The sequence below is a fragment of the Trachypithecus francoisi genome, unplaced genomic scaffold (genome assembly GCF_009764315.1).
Source record: "Trachypithecus francoisi isolate TF-2019V2 unplaced genomic scaffold, Tfra_2.0 Lachesis_group16, whole genome shotgun sequence".
In the NCBI taxonomy this organism is placed as follows: Eukaryota; Metazoa; Chordata; class Mammalia; order Primates; family Cercopithecidae; genus Trachypithecus; species Trachypithecus francoisi.
The window spans coordinates 57,840,307-57,864,174 of NW_022681461.1; the positions used below are offsets into that span (position 1 = coordinate 57,840,307).

The 23,868-nt window shown below is 38.3% G+C and overlaps 1 long non-coding RNA gene across 2 annotated transcripts in view; it reads right to left on the reverse strand.

Moving 5' to 3' along the window:
- The window catches only part of LOC117098692, a 96,559-nt gene extending 78,235 nt beyond the window's left edge, over nucleotides 1–18,324 (reverse strand). Inside the window, exon 1 of one of the 2 annotated variants that reach the window (XR_004443540.1) lies at nucleotides 18,165–18,324. This is a non-coding gene — a long non-coding RNA (uncharacterized LOC117098692). The remainder of the gene's footprint in view (nucleotides 1–18,164) is intronic. The other variant, XR_004443539.1, reaches the window with a different exon arrangement.
- Nucleotides 18,325–23,868: the final 5,544 nt, after the last annotated feature.

Sequence of the window (23,868 nt, forward strand, 5' to 3'; positions counted from 1 at the left end):
CCTCTTATAGGCGATTTGCTCCTCAAACAACTCTGAGTCTGTGTGGTGTTGCCTACGTAAGTCAGTGTTACCCTTCATTCTTCTTAAAGCAAGGTTTGTTTATTTATAATTATTCAACAAAAAATTGTGAAGTTTTGTTATGCAAAGGGAACTGAACTAGGGGCTAGGAATAGATATGAAACATAGGTCTTTCCTTCAAGGTGGCTTACAGTCTTGTAGAGGATATAAAAATGCTTATTAATTTTTATAAAACAAGAGAAAATTGAAAGGGACTAAGAAATGTTGAGATGAAAGAAATGGTATAGTTTAGAGAAGGGACACACACTCTGACTTGGAGATCACAGCACAGGCTTTGAAAACAATTACAAGAGCAGGTGCTGAGCTGAGCAGAGCAGACTGAGAACATAAATTTTGCGTAAAGGCAAAGGTCACTGATGAATATCGGTTGATGACTCATCCCTCTTTTCTAACCTCACACCTCTGAGAAACCTGAGTGTTCTTTCTTTAGCCATTGTAGGTTACAAACAAGCAGGAGCAGCTGCCTATCTTTTTTTTTTTTTTTTTTGAGGTGGAGTCTCGCTCTGTCGCCCGGACTGGAGTGCAGTGGCCAGATCTCAGCTCACTGCAAGCTCCGCCTCCCAGGTTCATGCCATTCTCCTGCCTCAGCCTCCTGAGTAGCTGGGACTACAGGCGCCCGCCACCTCGCCCGGCTCGTTTTTTTTTGTATTTTTTAGTAGAGATGGGGTTTCACCGTGTTAGCCAGGATGGTCTCGATCTCCTGACCTCGTGATCCGCCCATCTCGGCCTCCCAAAGTGCTGGGATTACAGGCTTGAGCCACCGCGCCCGGCCGCAGCTGCCTATCTTAACACATGCTGGCATTTCTTCCTGCAATTCTCTGGCCACACTTCTCTGTGACTGTCTACATCACATCCTCACCTCTTTCATAAATCATTTTAAACTTCTTCACTATCCACATACTTTATTCCTTTGGGCTTGCCCTTTCATCCCATTTCTACTGAAAAGATTGGCCTTAGACAACCCTATGTTCCATAGGATCTTCTCCTTGTCAGTTCATTGGACCAGAGGTTTATGTCTGTCCAAAGGGAAACCATTTGAGCCAAGCAGATCCTGTCTTTCAATAATGGAACTAAGTGACACAGAACATTTCAAATGGCAGGAGAGATGGATCTGCTATGAGAGTAATGTTGTTCCAAGCCAAGGAGTTGAGAAGTAGAGAAAATAAGAAAGCTGAGAGGCACAAACACAAGAGTGTGTGCAACTTCTTAGGAAACAACTGAAATTGTTGGCTTTCAGAGTTACTTCTGGGTTACTGGGGCTCAGTTGTTCTCAGGTCTCTGCTTTAAATTTTAAAAGTTTTATAACTTAACATCAAGTTTCTCTTTTTAATTAACCAAGGCTAATTCAAATGGGTTTCTCATCCTTTCCACCCAATGGGCTTGGATCAAGATACCTGGCTATACTGATATTCCAATTCTCTGAACTTCCATTCACTTAGTCTGCGCTATTCATTTTCTAAATCTATCAGGTATCACTGTAATAGCCAGTATAGCCTGGAGTATACTCCATTGTTAGACAGAATTTGCAGAGGCTTAGTATAGCAAAGGTGAGGTTTTTGCTCATGCTAAATGTCCCACACAGGCTGGCAGGAGGCCTATGACCATCAAGTTATGCAGAAACGGAGGTTGATGGAGTCTCCTTCCCCACACATACTTCAGTGATCACCAAACCAGGGCAAAGAGAACATAGTGAACAAAATGCTGGCTCTTCCAGATTCTACCTAGAGGTGATTCAGTGACTTACCTACATATTTCCTTGGTTAACACAAATCACAACACCAGGCTTAATTTCAAATGGGGTGGAAGTATAATTCTATCCTTGGAAGAGACCTGACGTATTTATTTTACAACTTTTAAGATTTTCATAATCTCCTATAGTGGTACAATGTGAGGCATATGACTTAGCCTCTTTCTGCTTCAGTTTCCCTTTCTTTAACATGAAGATAACAACAGTACTTACCTGTTATGGGGATTAAATCTGATGATATATGTAAAGTGCTTTGGCATAGTGCCTAACGCATTGTGAATGCCGTGTAAGTATTAGCTGGTGTTACTTGTAAATACATAGAGTTATTTGCTTGGAGCCATCTTTTCATTCACATTCCTACTGTGAATCAAAACTCCCGAAGAAACCACAGCTGGCATGCTTCAGGGATGACATCTTAGTAGAATTTCTTACTAATCTTTCATCTCTTATTCATACAGGGACAGAGATTTCAGCTCCTGGTTGTTTGTGCTGTCCTCTGCCCTTATAGCTTGGCTTACTTCTGAAAAATCAATTGTACTGCAAATGCTCGGCCATCACTTTTTCACTGCAGTACCTACCCTGCCTTCTGCATAAAATGGCATTCTAAATAACTGTTGATAACTCAAAGGAATACACGTCTATTAGCTACTCACTGCATCCATAATCCCACCAAGAAAATAAATACGATGACAAGTGTTACATTGAATGATTGCAGAGGTTTGGTTTAGGGATTTTTGTTCTTGTTTTCTGGGTGGACTCCCCTGAATAACTTATCACATTCATAATACTACAGGGAAGGAGTTTTCTCTTAGCTCAAATTGCTGTGCTCAGTATAGCTTCAGGGGGAAAGCAGAGGATTACCAGCTGTGGAAGGCCTGACATTAATTTCAGAGTTTGTATTAGAAAACTTTCTACTCAGACTGAGCACTAGTTAGGAAAAAGAAAAAAAAAAACTCCTTTAGAAAAGCTGCTTAGAATAAAAAATGGCTTCTATTCTAATAGAGAATAAATGTGGTCTGGCATCAACAAGGGAATGGATAAAACGCAATGTAATCAAAAAAATGGAGTTTCCAGTCTCATCCTGTGATCAAAGCAAAAGTCTTTTCTTTTGAACAGTTAGTTGCTCAGATATTTGCTTTAGCACACCCACCAGGGGCCTCAGTGATTTTTTTTTTCTTTCCAGGAAGGATGGTAACTAGCACTTTGTTCCCTTGGGAGAGTATATATTTACATGGTGTCCCCAGCTTTGTCTCTCTAAATGCACAGAGCCTCCTTCTATTCTACCTGGAGCTGTGCCAACTCTAAGAGACCCAAGCCAATGATTGACCTAGTGGGGTTAGTGCCCGCTGTGCCCTGCCCTCAACTAGATTACCACCAGGTTCAGCTGGTGGCTTTTTAAAAAAAAGTCTTTATCTCTAATTCCTTGGGGATGCCACATTTCCCCTTTATTTTTCTTTCAGTGATCTTTTGTAACCTTTCTCCTCCCACCATTTCTCTTGATCTTGACTGGTCTTGCTTGGATTTCATATTTTGCTTGAGTGTCATCAGTCAGCAGGCTAGGTGTTATTTTGTACTCTTTCTTGATGGAGGAAAATAAGGTCAGACTAAACCAGAAGAAGGTGTGGTTGTCTTAGAGTAGCATTTGTTGGTAATGCTTCCCAAGTCCTTTAAAGATGTAGGAGATCTAAGTTGTAAGCTAACTAGTGGGCAGGTCATCCATTGACTAGGTGTGACAGTGAACCAGCTCGGGTGCTACCTGGTTTATGTGCAACATTTTAATTGGCCCAACAACCCTATGAAGTGCTTACCATAGTTATCCCTACTTTACTAATATTGCAATGAAAACTTGGAAATGTTAAGGCACTTGTCCAAGTTCTAAATCATTATACTACACATTACCCTCTCTGGTTCTCAGTGTCCTCCTGTGTAAAATAAAAGGATTCATTTAAATTAGCTTCTCAACTTCAGCACTATTAATATTAGGGGCTAGATAAGTCTTTGGTGTTGGGAGCTGCCCTGTGCATTATATGATAGTTAGCAGCATTCTTGGTTTGTGATACTAACAGCACCTCCCTTCACCCACCTGGGACAAATAAAAATGTCACTAATCTTTGCCAAATGTCCCTTGGGGGACAAAATTACTTCTGGTTTGAGAACCCTTGACCTAAAAAAATTTCCATGATACTTTCTAGATTGAACTGTCTACCGTTCAATGTGTACCTGCTTGGTTTCCCTCTCTCAGCTCTTCTTTCCTCTTACATTTTTATTCCTTTTCTTTAGTTTACCCATCCATAGATTTGGGATAACAAAAGAGCCCACCTTCTAGGAGTGTTAATTAGTTCAACCATTGTGGAAGACAGTGTGGCAATTCCTCAAGGATCCAGAACCAGAAATACCATTTGACCGAGCAATCCCATTACTGGGTAAATACCCAAAGGATTATAAATCATTCTGCTATAAAGACACATGTACACGTATGTTTACTGCAGCACTGTTTGCAATAGCGAAGACTTGGAACCAACCCAAATGCTCATCAATGATAGATTGGATAAAGAAAATGTGGTACATATACACCATGGAATACTATGCAGCCATTACAAAAGAATGAGTTCATGTCCTTTGCAGGGACATGGATGAAGCTGGGAACCATGATTCTCAGCAAACTAACACAGGTACAGAAAACCAAACACCGCATGTTCTCATTCATAGGTGGGAGTTGAACAATAAGAACACATGGGCACGGGGAGGGGAACATTACACACTGGGGCCTGTTGGGGTTGGGGGAAAGGGGAGGGAGAGCATTAGGACAAATACCTAATGTATGCAAGGCTTAAAACCTAGATGATGTGTTGATAGGTACAGCAAAACACCATGGCACATGTATACCTATGTAACAAACCTGCACATTCGTGCACACGTATCCCAGAACTTAAAAGAACAGTGCCCGCCTTCATATACAGTTGTTTTGAGGATGAAATGGGGCAATGGATACCAAATCCCAAGGACAATTTTTGGTGCTCAAAGATTACTTTAAGCTTAAGTTCTCAGCGAAAGCCACCTGTATTGTTTAAATTCCTGTCCCCACAAGCAGATTAATAACTACAATCCCACCTCATCTGTAACAAGCTCTCTCTCAGCTCACTATGGAAGGAGAAAAGAATGGAGCACAGCTACTCTGAAGACCCTGAAGGAAGCCTTCATCTTTTCTCTCACCTGCAGCCCATTTATAGAGCAGGCTGGAGGTTCTTGTCATGTGGGGAAAATTAGAACAGACTTTAAACGTAGTCAATTAATTGATGCAAATCACCTTCCTTTCAGTCAGATTTAGGTAATAACATATCTCAAATGACAAACCCTGCTATTTGTCATTTTCACTAAGAAAATTCTTTAGCCGCTTTCCATCTGTAAATTCTGAAGAGAGGCTGATAGGTTCGCTCATTTAAATATAGCATAGATGCATTTTTAAAAACCCATTGCTTCCAAAGGGAGTGGGATTGACAGACCTGGACCTTGAATGCTCGTTTGATATACTGATGCTCTGTGGAGCTTGGCAAGGCAGTTTTTCAACCCACCTGGGAGCATTTTCTGTTTCCTTCCTTGGTTCTATTTTAGACCCTTACTTTTCATACTACCTGCAACCAAGGCCATTGATTATCTTCCCAGAGAAAAAACTAAGAATTTTTTTTTTCTGTAAAATTTTAAGATTCTTCTCCCTCTCCTAGCCCATAGCCAGACCTAAACAATGTCCCCATCTTGTCTGAATGAATCTTTGCCTTCTACTCATCTTCCATGCTCTAACCAGTGGGCCTTTTAGCCAAAATCTTTTCGGTAAATAAGCTTTGTGAGCAGCTGGGCTGGGTCACAACTCTGTCCTTTGATGTGATGGTTTCACTTGCATGTTTGCCTTTTGAGGCACCATTTTTGGCCTCCAGGAAACAGCACTATACTGGTTTTCTAGCTACTTTGTACTCTCTCTCCCCATTTGCATCCTGTCCAATTTCTGTTACATCCTTTTCTTTTAGCCTCTTTTCTTTCTCACTTTTCTATGAACTGCAGTCACCGTCTACAAGGTGAGGAGGAAAGAAAAAGCAGTGTTTCCCATCTCTGTGCTCAGACAGAATTCATAGATTCAGAAACTTCTACCAAAGATTTATTCCACAGATGCTAATTGGATTTTGTCATGGAATTAGGATTGGGTATTGGGAGGTGTATCAGATATGCTAGTTTAAACATTAGCAATATTTAAAAATTGAAGCATTTCTCAAACTTTTAAACATGCTAATGTGAATTGTGAATATCTAAGAATAAAGATAACACATATGAATTTCTCAAACTCATCATGGCATATCCCTCCTTTTTGCAATGGATCATCTTACAGTGTTTAGTGCAGTGCATTTTGGGAAGCAATGTTTTAGGATATTCCACTTATCATATTCCAAATTCTCCTTAAAGTTCTATATTCTTGATATTTTCAAATAAAATCTCCTTCCTTTGGGCTCAAACCATGAGCCTTCTGATGGCTAAGAAAAACATCAACTTACGAAAGGACAGAAAGCATAGCTTACACAGTAGGCTTGTTTGAAAATTATTAAAATACACAATGCTGTATATATTGCTGATTTGATAAATGAGGTGTTCAAAGTTACTTTTTTGAGTCATCTTCTTATTCACATCCCTATCTGCATATCAGAATTCTAGAAAATACCAGAATTGGCAATGCTTCAGGATGACATCTTGATAGGATTACTTGTTAATCTTCTTTTATCTTTTATTCACATAGGAACACAATTTTCAACTAGCGGTTTGTTGTGTTGTTCTGTTGCCTTACAGCTCAGCTTTATCCTAAAATATCAATTTTATAGCCTCCCTATGTAAAGAGGGACATCATTCTGTGGGTATGTTTTTGAACCTCTCTCAACCAAATTGTGAGGGGAAGCACTCCCTCTTGTAGAAGCAACGAAAGGCAGGTTAATTGGAGAAAAGGCACACACATTTATTTACCATGTATCCACAGGAGTCTTCAGAATGAAGACCCAATTCCCAGTAGGGTGAAGAAACTTATATACCATCTTGAGGTTACAGAAAAAATGGGGGCTTGGATTCTGGCAAAACATGTTATGGGAGAAGGGAGAAGAGAAAATCTGTTGAGGGGCAATAAATGATTACTAGGGAGAATTCAGTGGGCTTGAAGAACATACAATGGTCTTAGACAAAGTGTGCTGGGCCTGCAGAGCAGACAATGGTTTGTGACAAAAGTCTGTCCAGGTTTGTTAACAGAATTTAATTTTCTTTCCTGTGATATGGGTTCAGTTAATGAAAACTCATGGGAGGTAATTTCTTCTTTGGAAGGTCTGGACTTTAGGAAGATAAGGGAACTTCAGAGAACAACTTCAGCCTATGCTTTAGCAGAGATGGTAGGGAAGGGTGGGGAGAAGGTCCTTTTCTGGTTCAGCATGTACAAGGTGTCATATTTTGGGGTTCTTGTTTCTGAGCCCCAACAGTCTTCTCCTCAAGGAGAAATGGGAAAAAAGTCATTATATTTTCCACCTCAGAAAACACTCCTACCAATTCTCTTCTATCACCTTTTGGAATTTCTAGTTTTCCCTGACTGAGGCTGTTTTGTAAGTGATGGTGTCAGAGGTGTGTGAACCACAACAACTCCATCTTGAATAGGGGCTGGGTAAAATAAGGCTGAGATCTACTGGGCTGCATTCCCAGGAGGTTAAGGCATTCTTAGTCGCGGGATGAGATAGGAGGTCAGCACAAAATACAGGTTGTAAAGACCTTGCTGATAAAACAGGCTGTGGTAAAGAAGCCTGCTAAAACCCACCAAAACCAAGATGGAGATGAGAGTGACCTCCAGTTGTCCTCACCGCTGCACTCCTACCAGCACCATGACAGTTTAGAAATGCCATGGCAATGTCAGGAAGTAATCCTATATGCTCTAAAAAGGGGAGGCATGAATAGTCCACTCCTTGTTCAGCAGATAATCAAGAAATAATCACAAAAATCATGGGCAACCCACAGCCCTCGGGGCTGCTCTGCCTATGGAGTAGCCATTCTTTTATCCCTTTACTTTCCTAATAAACTTGCTTTCGCTTTATGGACTTGTCCTGAATTCTTTCTTGCACAAGATCCAAGAACCCTCTCTTGGGGTGTGGATCGGGACCCCTTTCCGGTAACAATGAAGTTAATAATCACTGGGACAGTTCTATTATTCTTAATATGGATGAAACTAACATTCTTCTTTAGAGTTATTTCCCATCTATTGATGTTTTGAAGACAGCAGGGAATGATTCAGTTAACATTGTGTAACACATAAAAATTAATTCTTAAATGCAAATAATCTTAATAGTTTGTATGTGTTGGTATTATATAATTTATAAAACAATTTCCATTATGTTGAAAATCTTTTGTCCTTAGAGTTAATAATAGGAATACCTCCCTTCATTCATATGCTATTTTCTTGTGGTCTATTCTCAGGAGTGGCATGTGTAGGTTAAAGGGCATTAAAAATTGTCCAGCTCTTGCAATTTTACAGCTGAAGTCCATAGCAAATGGCTTCTAAGTTTCTAGAAGTGAGTTCATTAAACTTTTGAATAATACCATAGCACACATGCACAGAAGTTAGAATAGTATGCCCTTAGTGGATTTTTGTATTCACTTTCAGTAAATGGAATTTACTGATTAGATAATTCTCAGATAACTATTTTTAATTGTATCTACCTAGAGAGCTGTATCCCATTACCAGTTCTATGAAGTGGCTGGGCTGGTTTCATATACATTCTTTCTCATTCACATTCTCTCTGTTTTCCTATTTAGTTGTTTGCTTAGTCACAAGTCTCTGATAGTGTCATTTCCTGCTGGGTTCTCCAGCTGTGAGACCCTCCCTGGATCTCCCCCTCCCCCCTCCTCCAGCTATCTCTATGGGCAACATCAAACTACTGATTTTAACACATTTGGCTAGCATTTAGCAGGGGCCAGGGACCCCTGTTAACTTCTAAAATGTGTTTATGATGCAAAAACACATTTTGCTCCTAATTAAGCCTTTCATTAAGGATAAGAATAAAAAGGTGTAGGAGGTTTGAGATTTTAAGCAGCCATCATTCCAGAAAAGGGCAGGAAAAAAAACATCAAATAAGTAATCCAATAGTTCAAAGGAACCTGAACCCCACAGTGCTGTGTCTCATGAGTTGAGGGCTCACATTTTCTTAGCTTCATTCAGGCTGGGCGGTCTACTGGGAAACTGCAGAAATACCTGTTAGGCAAGAACTCCTGAAGTAGGCAACACAAGCTGTTCCTTTCATGAGGGCGCCGGTTTTCATGTGTTCTAGTGTCCTGGAGGTATGTTACCAGTTTTGAAACATTCGCAACATGCAATAGCAAGAAAGAGACCCGTTGTTAGCTCCATTCAAGGAGGAAAATTGAGATGCAGCTGGGAGAAGCAGGAAACATCCAGTCAGCAAGACAGTAAGAAGAATTTATATCAGGTGACAGACTGTGAACATGTTTAAGACAGACACAGTGGTGTTATAAGCACCTTGCTATAAGGCAAGATGTAAATTATTTTTTAAAAGTAAGTGTCAGCCCTGATTTTGTCTCAAGTTGGTGTCCTGTGAACCTTGATACTCAGTAAAAGTACTCTGAATGAATGAGAAAGTCACCAAATGAGTGATACAGAGTAAGCCCTCAAAACATTTTTCCTGACTTTCTTGATTGCTACTTTATAGCATTTCTAACTTGGCATACAAGGAGGATAATAATACGCGTAGTAATAGAACAGTTATGCCTTATCCTGGCTGTGATGCCATCTATAGCAGGATTACAGAAAATCCATTATTTCTGGTAAACTAGTTCATCCCCGATCATAACATGTCTATGAGAGCCAAAAGAAGACCTTGGAGTTCTGTGTTTCCTAGTAAAATCCACCACACTTTACCTCCAGTTCTACAGCCTCTCCTTCAGTCCACAAGTGTGTTAGTTCATGTTCTTTTGGAAGCAGATGCCAAGACAGAGTTAGAAGTGTAAGATGTTTATTATGGGAAGTGCCTATGGAAGGTAATAGGGAAAGGAGGCAGCTATAGGTAAGAAAAACCACTGACCTAGAAATACTTTCGACATCTGTGAAAAGAGGGGGAGATGGAAAGAGGATTTGGTAGGAAGAGCCTCAGATTATAGGGCAGCCCTAAGAAAGTCTTGACTGGGCCAATAGGGAGGCCCAGAGCAAAGAGGAGTCTTACTTTGGGCAGGAATGGCCTGTTTTTAGTACTCTCCCATGCTCAGTCTGGCTGGGAGTAGACCAAGAATGTGGCCTTGGGGTGAGCACAGTAGTGGATTTTGCTAAGGTGAGGCAGTGGGAGGCTGTCAGCTAAACACAACGTTCTGTTTTGCAAGGATATCAACACAGAGCACTCCTATGCTACCACACCATGACCATCCATCACTTCACTACCAACTATGGCATACTGTTCCTAAGAAGAACACTACCGTATTGTCAGAACCAACTTTCCACTTTCCCCTTGGAGACCATCAGACCTAATCTTAACCATGCCTTACGTTCCTGTTTACCTCATTCAACATCAAAAGGTCAAGACTCCCTGGTCATCTCTTATTTTCCAAAACATAAAACCCACGTGGTATTCCAAATTTGCCAATGACACTCTACCTTATACCACTCCAAACTCACTGCAGCCCTTCCACTTGCTCTCTTGAACTCTTACATTGTCACAAGCAAAACTGTCCACATCCTCAACTCTTCTCTGAAGGTTCCCTTCATCTAATTCTAACTATAAACCTGGCTCACACTAAGGACTCTACTTGTTTCTCAAGGGATGGTTATTTTTTGTCCCATATGTATACAGTATGTATATAAATAATATAAAGGAGAATAAAGTGTCCTGTTTACCCCTATTCCTACTTCCAATACATTTCCCTGTCTTCCATTGTCAAAAAGCATCTCCTTTAAATAACCCATTAGAATATATACTCTGCAAATCTTCCTCATTGTAATCATCTTTCAACCTCTTCATCACTCCTCATTCATTGAAGATGTAGCACTATCTTCCTTATACCACTACTTCTGTTTTTTGTTTTGTTTTGTTTTTTGAGATGGAGTCTCGCTCTGTTGCCCAGGCTGGAGTGCAGTGGCGTAATCTCGGCTCACGGCAAGCTCTGCCTCCTGGGTTCATGCCATTTTCCTGCCTCAGCCTCCTGAGTAGCTGGGACAACAGGTGCCTGCCACCATGCCTGGCTAATTTTTATTTTTAGTAGAGACGGGGTTTCACTGTGTTAGCCAGGATGGTCTCAATCCCTTGACTTCGTGATCCCCCCGCCTCGCCTCCCAAAGTGCTGGGATTATAGGCTTGAACCACCGCGCCCAGCCTCTGTTATTATTTTTGGCAACTTTATCATTTATGTAGCTTGTCTATCAAATAATCTGGCTTCTCCATTGGATGAATTGTTCCTGTTGCTAACAAAGGACAACATCTTCAGTTGCCACTGTATCATTTTCCCTCTCATCTACTCATGGAAATGACTCTTAAAATTGTTGCATGTCTTCAGTATTCCACATGTGCCCAATTACCACTGGATTATTACAATCAGCTGTTATATTTCTCACCTTAATTACATAAGCAGTAATATTAAAATAAATATTTCCCATCCTAAGATAAAATCCCTGTCTTGACTCACATTTTTCCTTTCACCCTATTTCTCTGCTCCCCTTTAAAGCAAAATATCTCATTTATGTCTTTATGTCCTCACATCTTTTCATCTCCACAGCCCATCCAATTAAAATTTCATCTCCTGTGCTTCCCTACTCACTAATACTTACTTTTCAAGGTCACCAAGAGTCTCCATGTTGCCAGATTCATTGATGACTTCCTTATCTTGCTGAGCTCCTTAGAAAAATTTTTCCCAGTTTACTATCCTCTTTTCTTTGCAATATTTTCTCCTCTCAGGTTCATAAGCACCATACTTATTGACTCTTCCTGCCTACTTGCCTTTGCTGGCTCCTTATCCTGCTTTTTGGTCTTTAAGTGTTACTATGCCTTGGGGTTCAGCTCTTGGCTCTCATATTTCTAAGATCACACTGACATCATGGCTGTTCTCATCTAGTTCCAATACTTTTTTTTTTTTTTTTTTTTGAGACAGAGGGAGTCTCACTGTGTCATCTAGGCTGGAGTACAGTGGCACAATCTCAGCTCACTACAAGCTCCGCCTCCCGGGTTCAAGCAATTCTCTTGCCTCAGCCTCCTGAGTAGCTGGGATTACAGACACTCACCACCATGACCAGCTGACTTTTGTATTTTTAGTAGAGATAGGGTTTTACCATATTGGCCAGGCTGGTGTCGAACTCCTGATCTCAAGTGATTCGCCCACCTCGGCCTTCCAAAGTGCTGGGATTACAGGCATGAGCCACCATGCCCGCCTTAGTTCCAAGACTTTAATACCCTCTATATATCTTAAACTTGGACTCTCCACTGATTATCACACTCTACATACAACTGCCTAATGATAACTTCACTAAATGCAGCTGAAACTTACCATAGCCTAACAGCATCTTTGCTTTTTCTTCACTTTAACTTTTGTGCATACATGTGCCCATGCACACACAACACACAAACATGCATGCACAAACCCCACCCCACCCCCAACCCCACACACATGCTTCCTGCGTTTTTTCTCCACTTAGGAAATGGCTACATCTCTCCAGCTGCCTAGGTCCTAGACCTAGGAGTCATGCTTAATTCCCCTCTTTTCTTCACAAACCACATTCTCATACTCTGTTGGTAAATCCTGTTGGTTCAACTTTCAAATTATATCCTCAATCTGACCCTTTATAGCTGTCACCACTGCTAGCATCCAGCACTGCTGAGAGACACCATCAGTTGTCTCCTGGACTACTGCAAAAATCCTATGTCCTCACATAGAATCTTCAATGTTCTTCCCCTTCTCACTTTTACCTTCATTACTGCTTATTCTCCACATAACAGAGAGTAATTTTGTAGAAATCATATCACTTTATGGCCCAACAGGGATCACTGTAATCATGCCAAATAAATATTTCAATCTAGTTGAAGGAGAACAATATTACATTTAACAAAAGTTTACATTGATCTTTTCATAATTCCTTTCTTCTCATATATTAGCACAATGCATATTCTGTCCTTGAAGCCCCAGAAGACTTTTTCCACTGCCAAACCCGCTCAACCTTCACCTGATTCTTCTTTCACCTCTCAGACTCCTGTCAAGAAATACCAACACTGTCATTTGTGTAAAAAAAGAAAAAGGGCTGTATGTATGTACACCCATGTGTGTTTATATGCTTATGTGTAGCTTTTTCGCTATACTCCTACCAGCCTTTGATGAGGGGAACTGGGAAGACATCAGAGAAGGGTTGAAGGAATCTTACTTTTCACTGTATGCCTTTTTAAAAAACCTTAAAAATATTTTCCTTGTCCCTATAACTCTTATTCATATAAGTAGGTTACTAAATCAATGATAGATAAATAGAAGACATTAAAACTAAAAAGGAAATACCTTCTTCTCTAAGTCTAATAAGATTCTCTCAAGCAATGTTAGTTTTGGGATCATTTGTACCTTATCGTACATAGTGTACATAGTTTTCACTTCTTTGTGGATCTGCCAGAGTCTGTTTTCTAAATTATTTTTATGAGTAAGTTTTCTTCGACTGGACTTTTAGCTCTTATATCCTCATAGTGTAGCATGGTAACTGACACATGATAGGAGACAATATACATGTAACGAATAATTAAATATATAATTTGGCAAACAAATTTCTTCTATTATAGAAAGAACATAATCAGTTAGCATGATATTGAATAGGTTCCAAAAAAACAAAAACAGTCCTAAGGGGAGCAAAGGTTGCCATCTTGTCAATAGTCAATTAAAAGAATTGATAAAGGAAAAGTACTCATGTCTAATCAAAGGTATTGTAGCCAGATCTACCTAATGAGAAAATCTAATGTTTCTCATATACACTTTGGCTAGAAAGAAACTACTGTAACATTTTTGTCCTTTGAAATTAAAATATATGAATCTGCTGACTTATAACAGTTATTTTCTTAAATTCTGTGGCTTCGTTAATAACGTCTATCTTGGTTTTGGGTAACAACAAACCAGAAAACAAAAACCATATGTTTGAAACAACCTTTCATTTCAAAATTATTGTTAAACTATAGACTCATTTTCCATTCATCTTTTAAAAACAGTGTCTGCCATGTGTAGTAAATAGTATTTTAATCTTTTCTGTAGAAGTGTGAGTCGTGTGCACACTAAGGGGTAATTCTGTAGGAATAGACTTTTAAATTCAATTCAGCACTTTTATCGAGAATGGAGAAGCTTAAAAATTAAGCCAGCAGGCATCCAAAGCCTGAGAGAACACTACTGGATGCATTCTTAATTAGAGCCAATAAAGTTTGTTTTTAGGGAGAGCTTTCCCACAGAAAGCTCAATGGCAAAACTCAGAAGAAGTAAACAAATTAAATTCTTTATATTAACTGCTTGGCACCCTGCTTCTTACAGAGTTATTTAGTCCAACATGATAGTTGACAAAATTTCACTTTGAAAACTCCAAATAACCCTAAGATAAAGTATTCACTACTTACATATTTTCCCCAAATATAAAACAATCCATACTAATTTCAAGTCTTTCTAAGATACTAGCAGAAAAGAAAATGTTGGAGCAAGAATGATAAGTTGAATGATGTATGAAGGCTTAAGAATCTTGGATTTTGAGTTCATCACTAAGGTTTTTTTTTTAAAACTCATTAGGCATATTTATGTTATAACTTGGTATATTTAAATGTCATACTGCATGTGTTTGTGTAAGCATTACAATAAGATCGGGAAGAATTAAAGAATAAATCCAGATTGTCAACAGTGAATTTATCTGGATGGTGGGTTTGCAAATAGGGAGAGGAAACATTTCTTTTTTTTTTCTTTAAATAAAAGGAAAAGCTAACTATAATTAGCTAATTATAGCTAATTGTTATCCATATTATTTTTTAAGCTTGTATAGAATACTTGATATTTTGATGGCTATGTTAATTAGCTTGATTGTGGTTATCATTTTGCAATGCATACAGATATCAAAACATCACATTATACACCCTGAATGTATATAGTTTTTAATTGTTAATTTACATCAATAAATCTGAAAAAAAGATATTCATCTTTTTAAGGTCTCTAAATCTGCATTAAAAAAAAAAAAATCCCTTGGTTCCAGTAGAAAGAAGCTTGTCTTATGTTGCCAGAATGGAATCACAATCTCTCACTTGATTCTCAGGCCTGAGACTATGGGCTCTGTTTTAGTTCCATATTAAATTTAAAGTACTTTTTTGTAATCCTTTGAAGAAAGTCAATGACAACTTGATGGAGATAGCATTGAATCCATAAATTACTCTGGGCAGTATGGCCATAAAATATTTTTTAACTCAAAAACGCAAAAAATGGTGATATAATATCATGTATTCATTAATAAAAATGAAGATGATTACATTCATTTTTGTTGAAAATACTTTTCTAGAAAATATATCTTATGAAAACTATTGCTGTTACCTCAAGGGATGTGACCAATCTCTTCAACTTATTGGATATTTTTACTTCATGATACATGTAATTTGGAGGCAGTTTTCCCTTGGTGGCAATAGCACATTTAGTTTTTCATCCATTGAAGCATATTTATTGATTTCCTCCTATATACCAGACACTATGCTAGATAATAAAAAATAAGGGTAAACAAAACAAACATATTTGATGCCCATATAGAATTTAGTGTAAAATGGGAATATAGACATTTAAACGTAATTATAACAAAGATGTATTTTACAAAAGGAGCACTTCAGGGTGCTCCAGTAATGAATAGCAGAATGGAGTATAAAGAATGTTGATGATGATGTCCCCTAAAGAAGACGGAGTATGAGGGAAAGTTTCTACATGAATAGAGATGGGGGAAAGATTTGTATATGTTGAAAGAGATGACTGGATTCAACAAAGCCTATTTCACATGATCTTAAAGCCTCATGCCATAAAATTTCAAAAAAAAAAAACAGTAAATTTTTTCTAGAAATTTAAGGTGCTAATATACATATGTTATCCTTCCATAGAAAGTTCATTGACTGTGTAAGCTAGTGAATGGTTCACATGTCATATAAATTCCATCCTGATAAACATACTCATTTTTTGAAAGGATTTTAGAAAATGTATTGACCAAAAGTCATAAGAATGTTACGTCTAAATTTAAAAAAATTTCCTCAAAATTTGATTTAAGACAGCCTGTGTTGAAAATACAATTTGCAACTATCTCTTTATTTTAAAAAGCAGCATATCATAGGCTATGAAATCAAAGTGAGAAATGCACAGGTACAAATGAAGGGAAATGTTCCACATACTACATTCTAGGGCACAGTGTGGGTGGATGTCACACCTGACCAAGCCCTCCAGGCTGCACAGTGTGAGGGTACTATATACTGTCACTGAGACCAAACAGTGCTGTCAGCTCACTCATAGTTCTGACAACAAGCTTCAGTAGATCTCAATGCAGCCAGAATTCACAGGACTAAGACCTAGTATAATAGCATGACAATACAACTCACATAACTACACAGTATCAAGCAGTTTTTTTTTGTTTTTTTTTTTTTTTTTTTTACTTTTTAGAGTCTTCAGATAGTTGCTTTTTATATTTCGTCAGGTAGTTTTTCTTATAATCAAAGAATAATATAGGCCACAGTGGGGTTTTCCTTCAATGCTGGGAGGTAATCTCTACTTCCTTTGGAAAAATATCTGGGGGCAAGCTGAAAAATATCTTTTTGTTGTCTGATTACCAAGAAAATGGAGAAGGCTTCCTGATTTGGAGAGGATGGAGGAGGAAAATAACTGTCATATGGGCTCTGGGAAGCCTTAGAGAAGGGGGAATATAAAAGATTCAGGCACAGCTTTGCCTTTGACTGCTTTTCCTATTTCTTTTCCCCCTGTCCAAAGAAATTTACTGATTTTTGCCTGTGAAACTATTTGAAGAAACTCTGAGCCCTGCATTTTCACAAAGGATATAAATTTGTTCTTCCAAAAAGTCTATTGCCCAAATTTGAAATTGTTCATTCAGTTGGTATATTGCCCCTGCAGGACTACTCTTTCATTCTTAGCGTGGGAATTGATTTTTCTTCTCTTATTTGTCATGTGAGAGTACTAACTATATGACAACATCAGAATTTTCACACATTATTTAAAAACCTGTTCTCAATGTGAGGAGGTCTTGCATAGGCTTGTCTATACCAGTGTGTAAAAACCTCAGGTTGCCTTTAAAATTGTGAAGGCAAGCTATGTTCCTCATTAAGTATACAGACTACTATCTGGAAAGTGACAATTTTCTACAGACATTTTCCAAAATTTGAACTTTTCTGTATTTCAAGTGATTTTACCCTAACACCTAAGTTTATGCATACAAATTAATGGATCTTTTAAATCTATAATTATGATATTTGCTTATAAAAATACAGTTAGGCATTTGAAATTATTGAGGATGTTGTTGCAATTTATTTATATAAGTAAATGCTTTTAAAATAAGCATGTCTAAATATTTATACTCACTTGTTTGCACATTAAAATTAGAATGACAATTTAAAAACTGTTTTTGGAATTGAAACACTAACTGATCTATACTTTTAGATTTATCTTTGCATATAAAAATCTATGTTCTATTCAGTTCCTTGTCTATCCCCTTCCTCCCCACTTCCTTTAATTTTCAGCTTTGAAAAGGTAGACAGTTCAAACTTTTATCTGTTAGTAAAAAAAAAACGGAGATATCCAAAAAGGAAAATTAAAAAATAAAGTTTGAAGCCATTTCCATGGCAGTATTTTTTTTGAAATGGCTTGTATGAGCATAGTACAGACTGGAATTCACAAAAAGAAGGGTCAGAACATGCACAGGTCTCCTGGCCTCTCAAAATAGTGTTCCTGATCACAGCTGGACACATCCTGGGGATAGGATTGTATCTAGAAGGGGTTCCCACCCCTTTGCTATATATTTTTATGGCGCAAGTGTTAGAGTAGCCTCGCCACTGGAGACAAATGTTTTGAGATAGACTGCCAAATAGTCTGGGCTTGAGTGCCAGCTGCTTCTAGGACTTACTAGAGTCTTTGGGAGACATTGAGGTCAGGTGCAAACCTTCCTTCTGTGGGGAGGGCAGCCCCTAATCTCAGTTAACTGATGGCCAGTCAGCCTAGAGAGAACTGTCAGGGGCTTTAGACAATCCTGCTTATCCTTCAATACCTATATTATTAACAAACTGTTATTTAAAAAAAATAATTTTAGACTTACAAAATCCAGTCAGGAGTATGCTGTGTTAACGTCTCTTTAAAGGTTGGCTTACTCCCAGTGCTGGTTCTTGATCAGAATTATTTGAGGTCAGGGATTTACCGTTATACTATCCACTGGACTTAGCACAGTGACTTGCACAATGGAGACATTCAGTACATATCATGAAGTTCAGGAGCAAACGAGTGTCACTGCCTGAAGCTTACTCATCATGACCTAGCCTAATGTCTCAGCATATCAGCACCGTTTTTAGAATTCAGATGGTGTGCTGACGAGTCTTTAGTTTCACAACAATATAAATTCATAGGCAAAAATGGAAAATAGTCCATCCTGTTTTTTTGAAAGTGAAATCCAGTAAGTAAAACTATAACTTGAGCCATTCTTCGTACATAATACAGATTCTGCTAGATATTGCCACCCCACTACCTCCTCCTCCTTTTTCTTTTTAAGGAAAAAGCTAACTTAGTGAGATTACAAGAAGTTAGATACTCAACAAATTTCACTTGGCCCCTCCACTTAAATGGATGAGATGTGGTTATAGATTTTTTCAATGATTCAAGTTACAAATGTGAAGAGATGATGGGTGAGCTAAGTTAGGATGATCAAAAATAGTGCTGAGATTTCTCTTTCTGATAATTGGGTATATACATTTGTAAATGGTGTTGCTGTCTCTGCCCAAGACACACACACACTCTCTCTCTTAATCTCTCAAAATCAACAGCTCTGTCAAAAACATTTGGAAAGAAGCTACTTTGAAAGGAGTAAACAAGGCAGTGAACCCATTAGAAAATGTGTTCACAATATAGCGCTCACTAGCTACATATAACTAATTAAATTAAAACAAAATAAAGATCCAATTTCTCAGTCATACTAACCACATTTCAAATGTTCAATAGTCACATGTGGCTAGTAGCTACTATATTGCACAGCAAGAACATTTTCATTATCTTAGAATGTTCTATTAGGGCTACATGTAAAGTTACTTCTGGGACATTTGATATCATTTGAAGACTAAACAAATGATTCTGAAATCAAGTTTTCTGAGATCAAGCAGATCTGGTTCATTTGGTTAAGTTTTAAAATTGTACTTTAATCCTGCTTAGGTTCGTTCAGAGTAAATAGCCATAATGGGTGTGAACTACTCTAAAGAGTACTTTCAACTTGAATAATACCAAATTATCCATTTGCAAGGCCACTTGCAAATCGACAGATTTCCTATATAGGTCTAATATTCCATAAATAAATTTGTGTCTTTATACTCTAGTCTATTCCAATACTGTTGCATTCTTCTTGGTTCATTGTAGTTACATACTGTGCTTCAGTTTCACTTACAGCTCTACATTGCTGTATCTCTACAATGTTCTTTCTGGTTCATAAAGATTATTTTTCAAGCCCAGCTATCTTTTTTACTTTACCTTTTCATATTTTTGTCTATCATTGCCATGTGTTTGGAAAAGGATGGTGGTAGTGGGCAGGAATATACATGAAAGCATTAACTCACTACACCATCTGTTCAGAGAATAGTTAACATAGCACTCCTGCAATAGCTATCTTTAGAGTCCTGCTTGTAAGGTGATTTTTGGCTAGCATCTGGGAACTTGGCTGTCAGAGCAGTGCCCATCAACAGTTAACTGATAAGGTTGGTGGACTGTGCCTAGACTATACTAACAATATGATTATGCTAAATACCTATGTTCCTTCTGGGAGACTGGAATTTTGGTATGTATTAGGCAGAGGGTGCCCATATGACAGCCCCTAATAAAAATCTTGGGCACTGAGTCTCTATGGGCTTGCTTGAGCGGACACGTAATGTGCATACTGCATTTTCATTGCTGCGCAAAGTACTCTGTATGACCCCTCACAGGAGGGAAGAACCTAAGCAAACCTGCTTATGGATTACTCTGAATGCATATGTCCCCTTCTGATCCGACTGTTTATCCTTAGTACTTTGCTGTAATAAATCTTAGCAATGAGTACAACTATATCTGAGTCCATGAATCCTTTTAGTGAATCTCTAAACATGGGGACTCAACACATCCTCTTGAACAGAATTTTCGTTTTTATTTGTAAAGGAATAGTAAAATGACTTTTATTATGGGCAGCTAATAATCCCAATGCTCAAACTGAGACAGAATTAAATTCCAACCAAACCTCGAATGTTATGGGAGGTTATATGAGGAGGTTACAGATAAGGAAGTAATATTTAAAATATACGTCAAGGTATCTGGCACATAGTAGGCATTCAAATAACATTACTTGTATTTTTTCCCTATTCCTTCCACTCCCAGCCCCATTAGAATGCAATGTTTTTTTAAGTTGGTGGGCATCATGACATATTTATGTTGCCTGTTTTCCTACTTCTGTTTTCTTTGCTAGAAAGAGCACAATATATTTAAAAGTTAGATCATTAACCAGTTTTGTTCTTTTGGCATCTGGTGTTTGAAGCCGTTTCAGTTTTCGTTCCAATTTTTTTTTTTTCCATAATGCTCTTTCCAATTGAATCTCACTTGCTCTTTCTAAAAGGAGAACTATGAAACAGAGAGAGACATTGTTTCATGGTTTCAAAGCCAGCAGGGTCAAGCAGGAAAGCTCATAATTGAAGTCTAAAATGTGTGTTTTTTCTTCTTTACAAGCAAAAGGGAAGAGAAGAGGCCATGACCTGAACCACTAGCACTTCTGTTGATAGAGAATGGAAGATATTGAGCCAATTACTAGAGCTTAGATTTCAGGTCTGGGATGTGTAGAAAAGCACATTGGCACTTATGAGGGAAAGAAGTCCTCAAAGAAATCTCCTTTTCCTAACACTGGGCCCAGTGACTTAAGTTTTTAGCTGCCTATTTTATCATAAAATGTATATAATAAACATGGTCCATAGTCAGGTCACTGACCAACTCGTGACTGAAATGTAAGTGAGAAGGCTAAGGGCTTGCAGGGTGATTCTCAGTCCCCGGGGAAGGACATATGACCTCTAAGTGTACAGTTACCATTGGCTGTCTTCTGCTTCCATCCCTTCCCACTTGTATAAACCTGCTTCTCAGTTTTGAACTTGAGCCATATCTTCAGTATGATCCCACTGAATACTGACATCTCCATGTAACAGTCTCCTAGGCATCGCAACTTTGCAGAGAAGAAAACTGAAATGAATTCAGAGATTAAAGTTACCAATTTGTTGTGAATACTTATTATGTATCCCTTGCAATGCTGAGGATGTCTATGTATACAATCTTATTTGATTTCATTCCATGTCTGAGATATCTTGTTATGCCCCTGTAGAGGCACTGGTCCTGGCAGTAAATATTCATGGGGTAAGAAAACGCCTCAGTTAAGAATCTTGGGATGTCCCTTCAGTGGTGCACTGCCTTTATAGTGATTGCTTGGATCAAAATGGTGACTACTGGCCATCTTCCAGCTTTGTGAAGCAGTCCCGTGGAGGAAATAGGAGGCCTTCATCTCTGTCTCTATGCCATTGCTGGACAAATTGTAAATAACTTTCAGTCAGCAGACAAATCACTCAATCTAGCTCTCCATTTCCAGTGTGGCTTATTTGATGAACAACACAATTATAAAAGGGTCAGAATAGTACAACTCAGTACTTCGGGATTCCAGCCCAGCAAACACCTAGAGGCCATTTTCCAAGTCAGAGGCTGTTTGATAGTTTTTGCTCCTTATCTATTTCCCCAGAAGAAGCTGCTGTTTCTTCTGGCTCCCTCCTTACCTATTCACATATTGACCGTTCTGATGCTAGACACTTCTAAGCCCTGGAGCTAACTTCAGATGTTATTATCCCTCCTCCGAATGCAAAATTGCCAGATGTTCTACTTCAAAGAGCACTGGCCAGGAGCATGTTTGGTTATCTACCATTCTTCACACATGCAGCCTGCAGCACATCCATTCTTCCTCAATAAAGATCTTTATTTTCACACATTATGACTCTTTGGCTCAAAGAAAAGAAGAGGGCAGATTCAGGTACAGGAAATATCTTTTTTTTTTAAAGATGGTTATGTGACTTGATGTAGCTCTAAGTATATTTAACATAAAATTAAAATTGTACATCTATAGCAGCTGTAGAATTTTTACAAATCATAAGTGTCTTGGGATCCTAGTATACCACCCTGAAGACATCTTTGATATAGCTAAATTTAGATAGCTCTAGAAGGAATGGCACAGAGTAAGATTTGTTAAGTATCTACTATGGTTTCATTACCTCTCAGATGGTACCTGAGTACACATAAATGATGAGATTTGGTTATTCAATCTGAGACTATTACCTCAAGTGTCTATGAAAATAAATGTGTATGAGTATAAGAAGATGATGCTCTAGATTAAGGTGTTTCTTTAGCAAGTGCTATACAAACATTTTAAAATCAGTGGGATCTTTTATCCTCAAATAAAATACTAGTAAGAATTATAAAACAAATACCACTGGACATGTTCTGATAACCTCTAAATAAAGACAGAGCTGGACCTTAACTCTTATTCTGTCTTCTTGGAGGGCCCTGAAATAAGACTCCGGAACTCTGAGGCTTCGCGGAATATAGGAGACTGTATGATCTGGTAGAAAAAGGAAAAATGCTGAAGTCATGCAGTCTAGGAGTTTGAATCCCAGCTGTCCTGATAATACCTCTTGATTTCAGCAATTTATTTAATATCCCTGAAGATCAGTTTTTTCAATTTCAAAAAAAAAAAAGGGAAATAGGATATATGTCAAGAAAAAGCTGTAATGAGTATTATATATAAGGGTGATGCGCAGTAGGTATTTAACAAATCTAAGTTTTCTTTCCCTCTTTCTTCAAGTAAGGTCCCTCCTTCAGGTTAGAATAAAAAGGAAGAGCTTTTGTGAACAGGTAATAATAACATTTGGTAAGGAGATTCTGAGTGCTGCCTTGGACCTCCTTCTGGGTCTAAAGATTGGTTTAGATAGAAGTAGAGAACTGGCCCAGAAAACATAAGAATGAGAGCTGGTCAGGCTAGGCAAGGAATGGGAAGAGGAAAGCTAGAGATGGGAGGGGGAGCTAACATGAACCAACTGAAGTCAAGTCTAGTGAGGGCTTCTTTATATTACTAAGCACAGAGAACAGTGAAAAGAATCTGGACTAAAAACAGGAACATCACAGATTGATGTCTAATGGAGGGGATCCTAAGTAGATTGTAGGGCTGTTTCCAAGATAAATTTCACTAATCGAGATTGGATATTAAAAAGATAGACAAATTTTGTCATGGAATCACAGAACTTCCAAGCTGGACGGGAATTTATCTTTCTTCTCATTCACTTCCCTTGGTTTGTAGATGAGGAAACTGAGGTTCAGAGAGGTTAGGTGACCAGTACAAAGTTTCTTAGCAAGTTAGTAATGGGACTACTTCTGGTATGTTTCCTATGTATATTGCCTACTCTTCTGGACTCTCCCCTTATTTCCAAGTCAGACTGCTTTTCATTTCAGTCTCCTTAGTGACTGGTTATAACGTTCATGGCCTAGAATGTACATTCTCAAGAAATTCTGTTTCACATATACTAAACTCTCATCCACTAAACATATCTTCTGATCTTTTCTAAAAACCAGCACATACAATAAACCTAACTACTTTAAATAAATTAGTGATTTGTTAAAAGCAATAACCTCTTACACATGAGTAGCAAATTTACATTTAAAAAAGGAGTTTTGATGAAGGATAGAATCACATTACAAACTCCTTGTGAAAGAGGGACCAT